Raw genomic sequence first — 12,507 nt, 5'->3', positions numbered from 1 at the left:
TATTTTAAAAGAATGAGAAACTCTCAAACAAGCAGAAAAGTTATTCCTGAAATGTGTAGATCTATACTACTCTCCTAGGATTATCTCTGAGAGCCTTTGAAAGGAGGGTGGTCCTACCCACACCTTGGTTTAGCTGCCAGAAGTGTGAGAATAAATTTCTGTTGTTTTAAGATGTCTACTTTGTGACAATTTGTTTTAGCAGCCCTAGGAAACTAATATAGTGAGATATACAAAAAAGTATATGATGTAAATGGACAGTTCAAAATGGATAACAACAAAACAAATACCCATTTAGCCATTAAAAATAAATAAATAAATAATAAAAATAATTTAAAAACCATTTGGGAGCAACTCACAACCCTGTGATCAGAACCTGAGCTGAGATCAAGAGTCAGACACTTAACTGACTGAGCCACCCAGGAGACCCTGGGAACAATTATTAAAAATGATTTTAAAATCTCTGTAAATACCATACCTGGAAATTTGTCCCTAGAAATAATCCAAAGGAAAAAAAAAACTATTAAATATACAAAGATACTCATTGCAATTAGATGCAGCAGGCTAGTGGATTGATGTAATTATTAACCTACATAGTACTTTAGAGAAATTTTGCTCTTACATTTACTTTTTCAGACTGAGCTGTCTCCTCTACTACTTAGGGGTTACAAATCCATTACACAGTCACTTTACGTTAAATTGTTTTCATCTAAGTTTTTTCATCTATGAGATAAGTGTAGAGGTTTTTTTTTTTTAATGGGGGTGTGTGACCAATTGTCATTCCTATAAATAATTATCATGACAAAAATAGAGTACGTAAAGGAAAAAGTAGTGGCAGTTTTTAGGGAAAATGGAGCTGAGATGTGAACAAGTCTCATTTAATACTTTTAAAAGTAAAAATAGGGGCACTTGAGTGGCTCAGTCCGTTAAACGTCTGCCTTTGGCTCAGGTCATGATCCCACAGTCTAGGATCGAGCCCCACATCGGGCTCCCTGATCAGCGGGGAGCCTGCTTCTCCCTCTTTCCCCTGCTCATGCTCTCTCTCTCTCTCAGATAGATGGAATCTTAAAAAAAAAAAGAAAGAAAGAAAGAAAAGTAAAAAAGAAAAGCAAAGCCAAAAAAACTACATAATAATCTATTTGAAATATTGTTTAAAAATCACATAAATCCTGCTTATGTGATTGTATAGGTATATATATATATGTGTGGCTGGCTCAGTTGGCATGAAATGTGACTCTTGATCTTGGGGTCAAAAGTTCCAGTCCCATATTGGGTGTAGAGCTTACTTTAAATATAAGTAAGTAAGTAAATAAGTAAACAAGTAAGTAAGTAAATAAATAAATAAATGAAAATTACAAAAAGATTCTTCTCCTTAATATTTACAGTTTACAAGTTTAAGTTCTCATGCTGGGGTGGGGTGATTCATCTCTAACTGAAGGTAAGTTACACTGTATTTTAAGAGATTTAATTTTTTCAACTAAATCAGAAAACATAAGTGTGTTTATTATTTTGTTTATTAAAGGTTTTTTTTTTTTTTTAAACACAGTTTAACAGGGGCACCTGGGTAGTGCAGTCGTTAAGCGGCTGCCTTCGGCTCAGGGCTTGATCCCGGCGTTCTGGGATCAAGCCCTGCATCAGGCTCCTCTGCTGTGAGCCTGCTTCTTCCTCTCCCACTCCCCCTGCTTGTGTTCCCTCTCTTGCTGGCTGTCTCCATCTCTGTCAAATAAATAAATAAAATCTTTAAAAAAAAATAACATAAAATAAAATAAAACACAGTTTAACAGTTTTTGTGCCCAATAATATATGTGGAGGAAGTATGTCATTCTTAGGGAGACATGGGCCAGAATTAAGTAAAAATTGTAATGACCATATTTTTTTTCAAAAACTTTAACAAATCTTCCTTATTTGTGATATCATGCTTTCATAGTAATTATAGATAAATTATTTTTACAGAAGTATGAGTCCTTTTTGATTGTATAATCACAGCTTAAAATATTATATATGTTTAGATCATGAGAGCTAAAAATAGCACTTTACCACACACAAAAGTCTTAAAAGTACATAAGTAGTCATTCAACTGATACCATCTTCACCTCTACTTTGGCTTTATTAGTAGACAATAAAAAAGTTTTTTTCTCCAATTCACAAATAATTTCTCAGTTTATAATACATTAGTACAAAGAAAGACAACATGCCGTCCAGAGTCTCAGAAGAAATCACTATTGAAATTCAGATCATCACTTAAATACTTAAAGACAGATGACTTCTAATATTTTACCAATGCTCCTGTTGGAAACTTTTTCTGTCAATATTTAATTTTTTTTAAAGATTTTATTTATTTATTTGACAGAGATAGAGACAGCCAGCGAGAGAGGGAACACAAGCAGGGGGAGTGGGAGAGGAAGAAGCAGGCTCATAGCAGAGGAGCCTGATGTGGGGCTCGATCCCATAACGCCAGGTTCACGCCCTGAGCCGAACCAGACGCTTAACTGCTGTGCCATCCAGGCGCCCCTCAATATTTAATTCTTAAATGGGTACATTCAGTTCAGAATTTTCTCATCAAGTAATTAATTTTAGTTAGTTGTGACTTCCATTACCCAGCACTTCTTATCCAAGAATAAATAAACTGAGGCCCTTTTACACTTTGTTCTCACAGTGCTTTAGATAGCTAAATAGCTAAAAATTTGCTAGGGTGGCACCAAGGAATACTGATAGTGTAGTGTCTAAAAACACGTATTTTGGAGCCAGACTGCCTGCCTGGGTTAGAGTCCTGGTAACACCACTTACTAGCTGTGTGGCTTTGGACTTAACTTTTCTGTGCCTCAGTTTCCTCATCTGTCAAGTGGGATTGGCATTAATACCTACTTCATAGGGTTGTTGTGAGGATAAATAAGATAAATGTGTGACACACTTAAATGTAACTGGCACATAATGAGGACTATGAAAGTGTTAGCTACTATTGTGATGACAATGATCTCATCTCATCATATGAACTAGAACTTTTTTCTAGAAAAAAAATTACCATACCATAGGGATAATAAAATGTCCTTATTTACAAGCATATACATCCACACACAACAGCTGTTGAACTAAGAATAAATGGCTCTTTCCAAATACCCCAGTTAATATGCTACTTATTCATCTTGACTCTGTTAAAATTTAAAATCATTAAACTTTCACATAGGTAGCATTCATTGTATTTCAAATACAAATCTCAAAGACATTGACTATTTCAAACACAGTAATCATGACAGTGTGGTATTGGTGAAAGAACAGGCAAACAAGCCAATAGAACAGAATAGAGAACCCAGAAATAGACACATATAATATAGTCAACTGATCTTTGACAAAAGAGCAAAGGCAATACAAGGGAGAAAAAACAGTCTTTTCAACAAATAGTGCTGAACAACTGGACATCCACTTGCAAAGAAATGAATCTAGACACAGACCTTAAACCTTTCACAAGAATTAACTCAAAATGGATCACAGACCTAAGTGTCAAATGCAAAACTATAAAACCCCTAGAACATATGAAAAAATCTAGATAACCTTGGGTTTGGCAATGATTTTTAAATATAATACCAAAGGAACAGTTCATGAAAGAGAGAAATGGTAAGCTGGACTGCATTAAAATTGTAATTTTTTGCTGAGAAGGACATCATCAAGAGAATGAGAAAAGAAGCCACAGATTGGGAGAAAATATTTCAAAAGACATCTGAATTTGCAACGATGTGAATGGAACTAGAGGGTATTATGCTAAGCGAAATAAGTCAATCAGAGAAAGACAAATACCATATGATTTCACTCATATGGGAGTTTAAGAAACAAAACAGACGAACATAGAGGAAGGGAGAGAAAAAATGAAATAAGATAAAAACAGAGAGGGAGGCAAACAAGAGACTCTTAATTTTGAGAACAAACTGAGGGTTCCTGGAGGGGAGATGGGCAGGGGGATGGGCTAAATGGGTGATGGGCATTAGGGAGACCACTTATTGGGATGAGCACTGGGTTTTACATGTAAGTGATGAATCACTAAGTTCTACTCCTGAAACCAATACTACACTATATGTTAACTAACCTGAATTTAAGTAAAATCTTCGGAGGAAAAAAAAAAGACATATCTGATAAAGGACTATTATCCAAAATATATGAAGAACTTCTTTTTCCTTTGTGACAGAATGGGAGAAGATATTTGCAAATGTCTTATCAGATAAAGGGCTAGTATCCAAAATCTATAAAGAACTTATCAAACTCAACACCCAAAGAACAAATAATCCAAACAAGAAATGGGAGAAGACATGAACAGACATTTCTCCAAAGGAGACATACAAATGGCCAACAGACACATGAAAAAATGCTCAACATCACTCGGCATCAGGGAAATACAAATCAAAACCACAATGAGATACCACTTCATATGAGTCAGAATGGCTAAAATTAACAAGTCAGGAAACGACAGATATTGGCAAGGATGCAGAGAAAGGGGAACCCTCTTACACTTTTGGTGGGAATGCAAGCTGGTACAGCCCCTCTGGAAAACAGTATGGAGGTTCCTCAAAAAGTTGAAAATAGAGCTACGACCCAGCAATTGCACTTACCCCAAAGATACAAATACAGTGATCCGAAGGGGCACCTGTACCCCAACATTTATAGCAGCAATGTCCACAATGTCCACAATAGCCAAATTATGGAAAGAGCCCAGATCTCTATTGACAGATGAAAGGATAAAGAAGATGTGGTGTGTGTGTATATACACACAATGGAATACTACTCAGCCATTCAAAAAAGAAATCTTACCATTTGTGATGACGTGGATGGAACTAGAGGGTATTATGCTAAGCAAAATAAGCCAATCAGAGAAAGACAATTATCATATGATCTCACTCATATGTGGAAGTTAAGAAACAAAACAGAGGATCATAGGGGAAGAGAGGAAAAAATTAGACAAAATCAGAGGGAGACAAACCATAAGAGACTCTTAATCATAGGAAACAAACTGAGCGTTGCTGGAGGAGAGAGGGTGGAGGGTGGGTTAATTAGGTGAGGGACATTAAGGAGGGCACGTAATGTAATGAGCACTGCGTATTATAGAAGACTGATGAATCACCGACCTCTACCTCTGAAACTAAAAATACACTATATGTTAATTAATGGAATTTAAATTAAAAAAAGGAAAAACAAAACAAAAAAACCCAAAAAAATATATAAAGAATTCTTAAAACTCAACAATAAAAAAAAAACAACCCAATTAAAAAATGGGCCAAAAACCTTAACAGAAACCTCACCATACAGATGGCAAATAAGCATATGAAAAGATGCTCCATATCAAATGTCATCAGTGAAATGCAAATAAAAACAAATATACCACAACACAGCTATTAAAATGGCCAAAATCCAGAACACCAGCAACACCAAATGCTGGCAAAGATGTAGAGCAACAGGAATTCTCATTCACTGTTGGTGGGAGGGCAAAATAGTACACTTTGGAAGATAATTCGGTGGTTTCTTAGAAAACTAAACATACCCTTATCATACGATCCCACAATCATGTTCCTTGGTATTTACTCAAAGGAATTGAAAACCTAGGTCTACACAGAAACCAGCACATGGATATTTATAGCAGCCTCATTTATAACTGCCCAAACTTGGAAGCTTGGAAACAACCAAGATGTCCTCTAGCAGGTGAATGTGATAAACTATGGCCATTCAGACAATGGAATATCATTCAGTACTAAAAAGAAAGGAGCTAGCAACCCATGAAAAGACATTGGAGGAACCGTAAATGTATATTACTAAAGTGAAAGAAACCAGTCTGAAAAGGCTATATATTATATGACATTCTGGAAAAGGTAAAACTATGGTGACAATTAAAAAAAAAAAATCAGTGGTTGTCAGGGGTTAATGGGAAGGGAAGAATAAATTGGTAGAGTACAGAGGATTTTTAGGGCCGTGAAACTACTCTGTATGATACTGAAATGGTGGGCACATGTCCTTATACATTTGTCCAAACTCATAGAATGTACAAAACCAGAAGTGAACCCTAATGTAAATTATAGACTCTGGGTGATAATGATGTATCAATATAAATTCATTAGTTGTAAATAAATGCTCCATTTAGTGGGAGACATTGGTCATGGGGTGGGGTAGATTGTGCACGTGTGGAGGCTTATGGGAAACTTCTGTACCTTCCACTCAATTTTGCTGTGAACTTAAAGCTGCTCTAAAAAAATAAAATCTACTTAAAATTTTAAAAATAAATGGTACAATTTTTGTATTCTTAAAATATGTTTTTTTGTTTTGTTTTGTTGTTTAAGTAATCTCTACACCCAGTGAGGAGTTTGAACTCACGACCTGGAGATCAAGAGTTGCATGCTCCACTGACTGAGCCTGCAAGGTGCCCCTTAAAATATGTATCTTTGATTTTAGAGTCAGATCTTTCCAGCCTTAGTTCTTGTTGCTGCAGTTTCTGTTGTAACTTTGGAACTCAGATGCTCAATTTTCATTTTTGTAGAAAGACCTTAGACTTTGAGCATAAGTTACAATACCTAAAAATTTTGTCATCAAAATTTTGTTTCATTTGTTTCAAATGCAAATTTATCTTTAGGGAAAAAAATAGAAAAAATATTAAAGAGATTAATTTCTTACTCCATCTAGGTTATAAGACAGAATAAGTAAATTTAAGGCAAGTGTCTTTAAGACATTAAACCCTATTTAAGTGTTCTAGAAATCCTATTTTTTTCTTAACTATAAAATGTTCTTCTTTAGGTAATTACAGTAATTTGGACTCGTATTTGGAATAAGACAGTCAATAGCATTTGAGTGCATATTGTATAGTATTTGATGAGTATATAAAACTTGTTTTAAAAGATCGATGTTATCATAGTGAACACTTTCCATGAATAAAGTATCTCATTCAGCAATACTGACTGAGTGCTTACTATGTGCTATAAACAAGATACACAACATCCTTACTTTCATTCAACTTATATTCTAGTGGGAGAAGACAACCAAGAAATGAGTTAATGAAGAAATGATAGAATTTTAGATAGTTTGAAGTGCTTTTAAGAAAAATTTTAAATGTTCCTAAGGCTGGGATTGAGGGAGGGGCTACTTTACCAGGATGGTCAGGGAAGACCTCACTGTTTACCTCTGCTTTAAGAATTACACTAAAAATTTGGCACCAAGGTAGGTAGAGGAAAAGGAGCAAGGCTAGGAATCACAGTTTTAAAAAAGTATAACGCTGGGGCGCCTGAGTGGCACAGTCGTTATGCATCTGCCTTCGGCTCAGGGCGTGATCCCAGTGTTCTGGGATGGAGCCCCACATCAGGCTTCTCTGCTAGGAGCCTGCTTCTTTCTCTCCCACTCCCCCTGCTTGTGTTCCCTGTCTCATTGGCTGTCTCTCTCTATCAAATAAATAAATAAAATCCTTAAAAAAAATAAAATAAAAAAATTAAAAAGTATAATGCTTTTAGAAAAGCAAGTGGACTGGTGAAGAGCTCTTAACGACCTCTTTGATTCTATTACCAAGAAATGTATTTAGCTCTCTTCACCTTTTCCATTTATTCCTCCTTCCCCATGTACAATCTACATATCCCTTCAAGCCTACAGCTAACAATCAAGTTAAATAATTTGATAGAAATAAGGTAAACAATTAATGGCTTTAAGTGTGTTATGTAACTGTTACAGGATTTAAGGGACCATTAAGCCACAGAGAAAAGATCATGAAACTCGGAATGAGACGAATTGGTTCTAATATTCTTAGCTTCACTATTTAGTATCTACATGAAGTTCTGGAAAAATGATATTTCTCTGAGACTCAGTTCCCTTACTCTATCAAATAGATAACATCATCTATCTCATTAGACTGACTCAAAGAATGAGAAAATATGTGAAAGGGCTTTACAAAAATAAAATATATACAATGGCTGGTATGGGGAAGTTTTATAAAAGAAAAATATGAGCAGGGTTTTGAAAGATTAATAAGGTTTAGAAAGAATGAGGGGCACAGGGAGGGTTTTCAATTTGGACCAAGAACAGAAAGCCCAATGGAAAAGAACATAAAATGTATGCGATATAGCAAAAAGACTGGTCAGATTACAGCATGGGATTTAGGAAGGCTCACATTAGGAAGCTGACAAAAAAGGTTATGGTCAGATTGTGGAGAGTTTTGAATGTCATTTTTTTAACTTAACGACTGCTCCTTCCTGTTCTTCAAAAACGGCTAAATCATTAGGTCTTTGAAACAAACCTGATTAATTTTTTAAAGTAAACTCTATGCCCAATGTGGGGCTCAAACTCACAACCCCAAGATCAAGAGTTGCATACTCTAACAACTAAGCCAGACAGGCGCCCCCAAAACAAACTTTCTTTTAAAAGCTTTTTGACATTCTTTTCTTTTTTAGATTTTATTTATTTGTCAGAGTCAAGAGAGAGACAGAGAGAGCGTGCGCACAAGCTGGGGGAATGGCAAGCAGAGGGAGAAGCAGGCTCCCCACTGACCAGGGAGCCCAATGTGGTACTCGATCCCAGGACACTCAACCAACTGAGCCACCCAGGCATTCCAGGTATTTGACATTTCTTAAGTGTCAGTTTACTTTGACGCTAGTGAAGTTACTTTCTTGGTACTAAGAGGTACAGTGTTCTTGACAAAGTTTCATTCATATTTGTAAGCTTTGAGAGCAACAGTAAAAGATGTCAAACTAACCTAAAAAGAGAACAAGAGTTTTTATCAGCCATAACTCTCCTTGGACTATTACCTGTACCATTAGAATTTCCCAGCACTTTATCACCATAGTTATATTGGTAACTCCCAAAGTTTTCAAGTTTTAATACTGTGTCATTGCTTGATTTGATAATACTTTTCCTGCAGAAAGCACTGTAATAGAATATGCACATTTAATTTTGATTTAATGGCCTTTACAAAAGAAAATATTTACAACAAAATTTAAAAGTACAGGGACACCTGGCTGGCTCAGTCATGGAGCATTCAACTCTTGATCTTGGGGTTGTGAGTTCAAGCCCCATGTTGGGTGTAGAGATTACTTAAAAATAAATTTTTAAAATAAACAAACAGGGGCACCTGGGTGGCTCAGTCAGTTAAGTGTCTGACTCTTGATTTGGGCTCAGGTCATGATCTCAGGGTCATGGGATCGAGACCCACATCGGCACATGGGTGTGGAGCCTGCTTAAGATTCTGTCTCTCCCTCTACCCCTCCCCTCTCTCTCTAAAAATAAATAAAATATAAAAACATAAAAATAAATAAAATTTAAAAGTACATGCCTTCAAAAAATAAGATAACATGAAATTGTTTTAATAAGTTTATAAAAATTACTAGAGTTATCTGAAGACACCAAGAATCAGAAATATTTTGTTTTTTGGGGCGCCTGGGTGGCACAATGGTTAAGCGTCTGCCTTCAGCTCAGGGCGTGATCCCGGCGTTATAGGATCGAGCCCCGCATCAGGCTCCTCCGCTATGAGCCTGCTTCTTCCTCTCCCACTCCCCCTGCTTGTGTTCCCTCTCTCGCTGGCTGTCTCTATCTCTGTCGAATAAATAAATAAAATCTTTAAAAAAAAAAAAAATATTTTGTTTTTTAAAAAATAATTTCTGGGGCACTTGGGTGGCTCAGGCGATTAAGCATCCAACTCTTAAAATCAGCTCAGGTCTTGATCTCAGGGTCAGGAGTTCAAGCCCTGAATGGGGCTCTATCCTGAGCGTGAAGCCTACTAAGTAAATAAACAAACAAATAAAATTTCCTGGGGCACCTGGCTGGCTCAGTTGGAAGAGCACGTGACTCGTGACTCGATCTCAGGATTGTGAGTTCAAGCCCCACACTGGGTGTAGAGATTACTTAATAAGTAAAAACTTAAAAAGAAATTCCTTTTTTGGGAGTGTAGAGCTGATTTTATTCTATGATGATATTAAAATGTATCCTGGGGCTCCTGGCTGGCTCAGTCAGTAGAGCATGTGACTCTTTGATCTCAGGGTCATGAGTTCAAGCCTATTCACGTTGTGTGTGGGGCCTACTCAATTAAAAAAAAAAAAAAAGTATTCTAATAAAATAGCCCAGTAACAACTTGCCCTTCTTTCCACCCTTTTTTACAAGAAGTCATGAAAAACTTACTAGAGAACTAGTGAATATACTAGCTAATCTCATACTTTCCTAGCATTTTGGAATTAGTTAAAATAAAGTGTTCTCTACATTGCTTTTTAATACTGAATCAGAGAGCCAAAAAAAACTATAGAATTCTAGGTCATTTTAAATGGGTCTTGTAAATTGATATTTGATTATAACACTTTGACTATGTTGACAGATCATATAATCTAGAGCAACGCTGTCCAACAGAAATATAAAGTGAGCCGCATATGTCATATGAACATTTCTAGGATCCACATTTTAAAAAAAGTAAAAAGAAATGTAAAATTAATTTTAGTAGTGTATTTTATTTAACCCAATAAATCCAAGATATTATCATCACAACATGTAATCATTATAAAGATAATAAGATCTTCTACACTCTTTTTTTGGCACTAAGTCTTCAGAATCCAGTGTGAATTTTACACTTATACAACATCTCAATTCAGATAGCCAATTTCAGGTCTTTAGCTTTCCTAGTGGCCACAGTATTAGCCAGTGTAGATATAGAGGTTTCTACGAATCACCAGTGCTATGATCCAATTTTTCAGTAACCTCAACCTGTGAACTTAAGTATCACATATACACATCTCTCACATGTACATTTACGGGAAATAAAATCTTAACAGATGCACTCTAAAGAAAAGAACATTTTTACTTATAAAATAGTATCCCAGTACTCACTTCAGCAACACATATACTGTAACTGGAATAACACTGAAAGATTAGCAAGGCCCCTGTGCAAGGATGATATGCAAACTTGTGAAGCATTTACTATCTTAAAAAAAGGTAAATATGTGAGGTGACGGATGTGAATTAACTAGAGGGGAGGAATCCTTTTACAATGCATATGTATATCAAATTATCACAGTGCACACTTCAAGTGTTTTACAATTTTGTCAATTTTACCTCAATAATGTTGAAAAATAATATTCCATTTTTTATCTTGAAGAAAAAAATACTTGTGGGGCAGCTGGGTAGCTCAGTTGATTAAGCATCTGCCTTCAGCTCAGGTCATGATCCCAGGGTCCTGGGATCGAGTCCTGCATCAGGCTCTCTGCTCAGCGGGGAGCCTGCTTCTCCTTCTGCCCCTCCTCCTGCTCATTCTCTCTCTCTCTCTCTCTCTCATGCTTTCTTTCTCTCTCAAATAAATACATAAAGTCTTAAAAAAAGAAAAAGATACTTGTATTTTTTTGAAATGATACTTCAAATTAAAGTAGTGGGAATGGCTCCATTTACACATGTTCACTTAGTATATATACTTTCAGTGTTGAAAGTAAAAGGAACACTAGGAAATGAGGAATTTATGTGATTTTCACTTTAAACTTTTCTAAAGTTTCTCCTCTCATAAGTAGTCATCAAGAAAGCATCAGAATCCGTGGGAAAACTTACTTGGGTGGCTAGAGAAAGGGAAGCAGTCTGTGGCAGTGAAGCCAACAGTTCCTCAGAATAAGACAAGTAATACAAAGAAAAAGATGTCTGTAGTACAGAGCGGAGGCAGGAAAGAAGAACACAGGCTGCGATTTCACTGAGCTGTCAGAATCTTAGCTAAAACTGCAATAAACTGATTATCTAGCAAGTTTGTTTAGCTCTCCAACTGTTTATAACTCTAAATCGATTTATTTTAATTTAAATCAGTACCTAACCCAAACTAAAAGTATCTTTATAATGCATTGCATCCATAAAGTCATAATAATTAAACCACTGCTACTGTGATTTAACTATGATTCAAAGACTTTATTGCAACCTACCAAATGTTAAGTATCAGGAAATGTATAAAATAAGCCAACATGTTCTATAATATTCACCAGCTACTATAAAATTAGGCCATTGATTGCCTAACTCCAAATATAACAAGCCCAGACTATGGTAATTGCTTAAAGAAGGACATTTAAAGATAAGAGAATGAAATAGGATTCAAGAATAATTTAATGTTATTATTTTTTTTTAAGATTGTTTATTTGAGACAGAGAAAGAGAATGCGAATGGGGGGAAGAGTAGAGGGAGAGAAACCCAAGCAGACTTGCCTCTGAGCGGGGAGCCCCACACCAGGCTTGTGGCTTGATCCCAGGGCGCTGAGATAATAACCTGAGCCAAAATCAAGAGCTGGTGGCCTCACTGAGTCGCCCAGGTGCCCCAAGAATAACTTAATTTTAAATGGATGGTTTTTAACGTTTGACTTTTAAATATTTTAAAATATAGCCTTTTTATTATCTAAGCTAAATCAGGAAGTCCAGGCAACAGTTATTGAGGCCCTACTGTGTTACATGCCATGAAGGATAAAACAGTATCAGGAGTTTACAATACAAATATATACAATAGTACCTAGTGTCTGTTACCACTTTCCCAATACAGTGGCAGAGTTGAGGGGTTGCG

The 12,507-nt window shown here is 36.0% G+C and overlaps 1 protein-coding gene and 1 non-coding gene across 3 annotated transcripts in view; one reads left to right on the top strand and one right to left on the bottom strand.

The window, feature by feature from the left end:
• The window catches only part of DNAJB4 (DnaJ heat shock protein family (Hsp40) member B4), a 41,904-nt gene that overhangs the window by 13,082 nt on the left and 16,315 nt on the right, over window positions 1-12,507 (bottom strand). The gene's annotated exons all lie outside the window — the stretch shown is intronic.
• On the top strand, window positions 10,808-10,913 carry LOC117801253. The gene has a single exon (XR_004623778.1). It is a non-coding gene; the product is annotated as a U6 spliceosomal RNA (small nuclear RNA).

The sequence above is a fragment of the Ailuropoda melanoleuca genome, chromosome 2 (assembly GCF_002007445.2).
Source record: "Ailuropoda melanoleuca isolate Jingjing chromosome 2, ASM200744v2, whole genome shotgun sequence".
NCBI lineage: Eukaryota > Metazoa > Chordata > Mammalia > Carnivora > Ursidae > Ailuropoda > Ailuropoda melanoleuca.
This window is presented reverse-complemented; position numbering and strand designations above follow the sequence as displayed.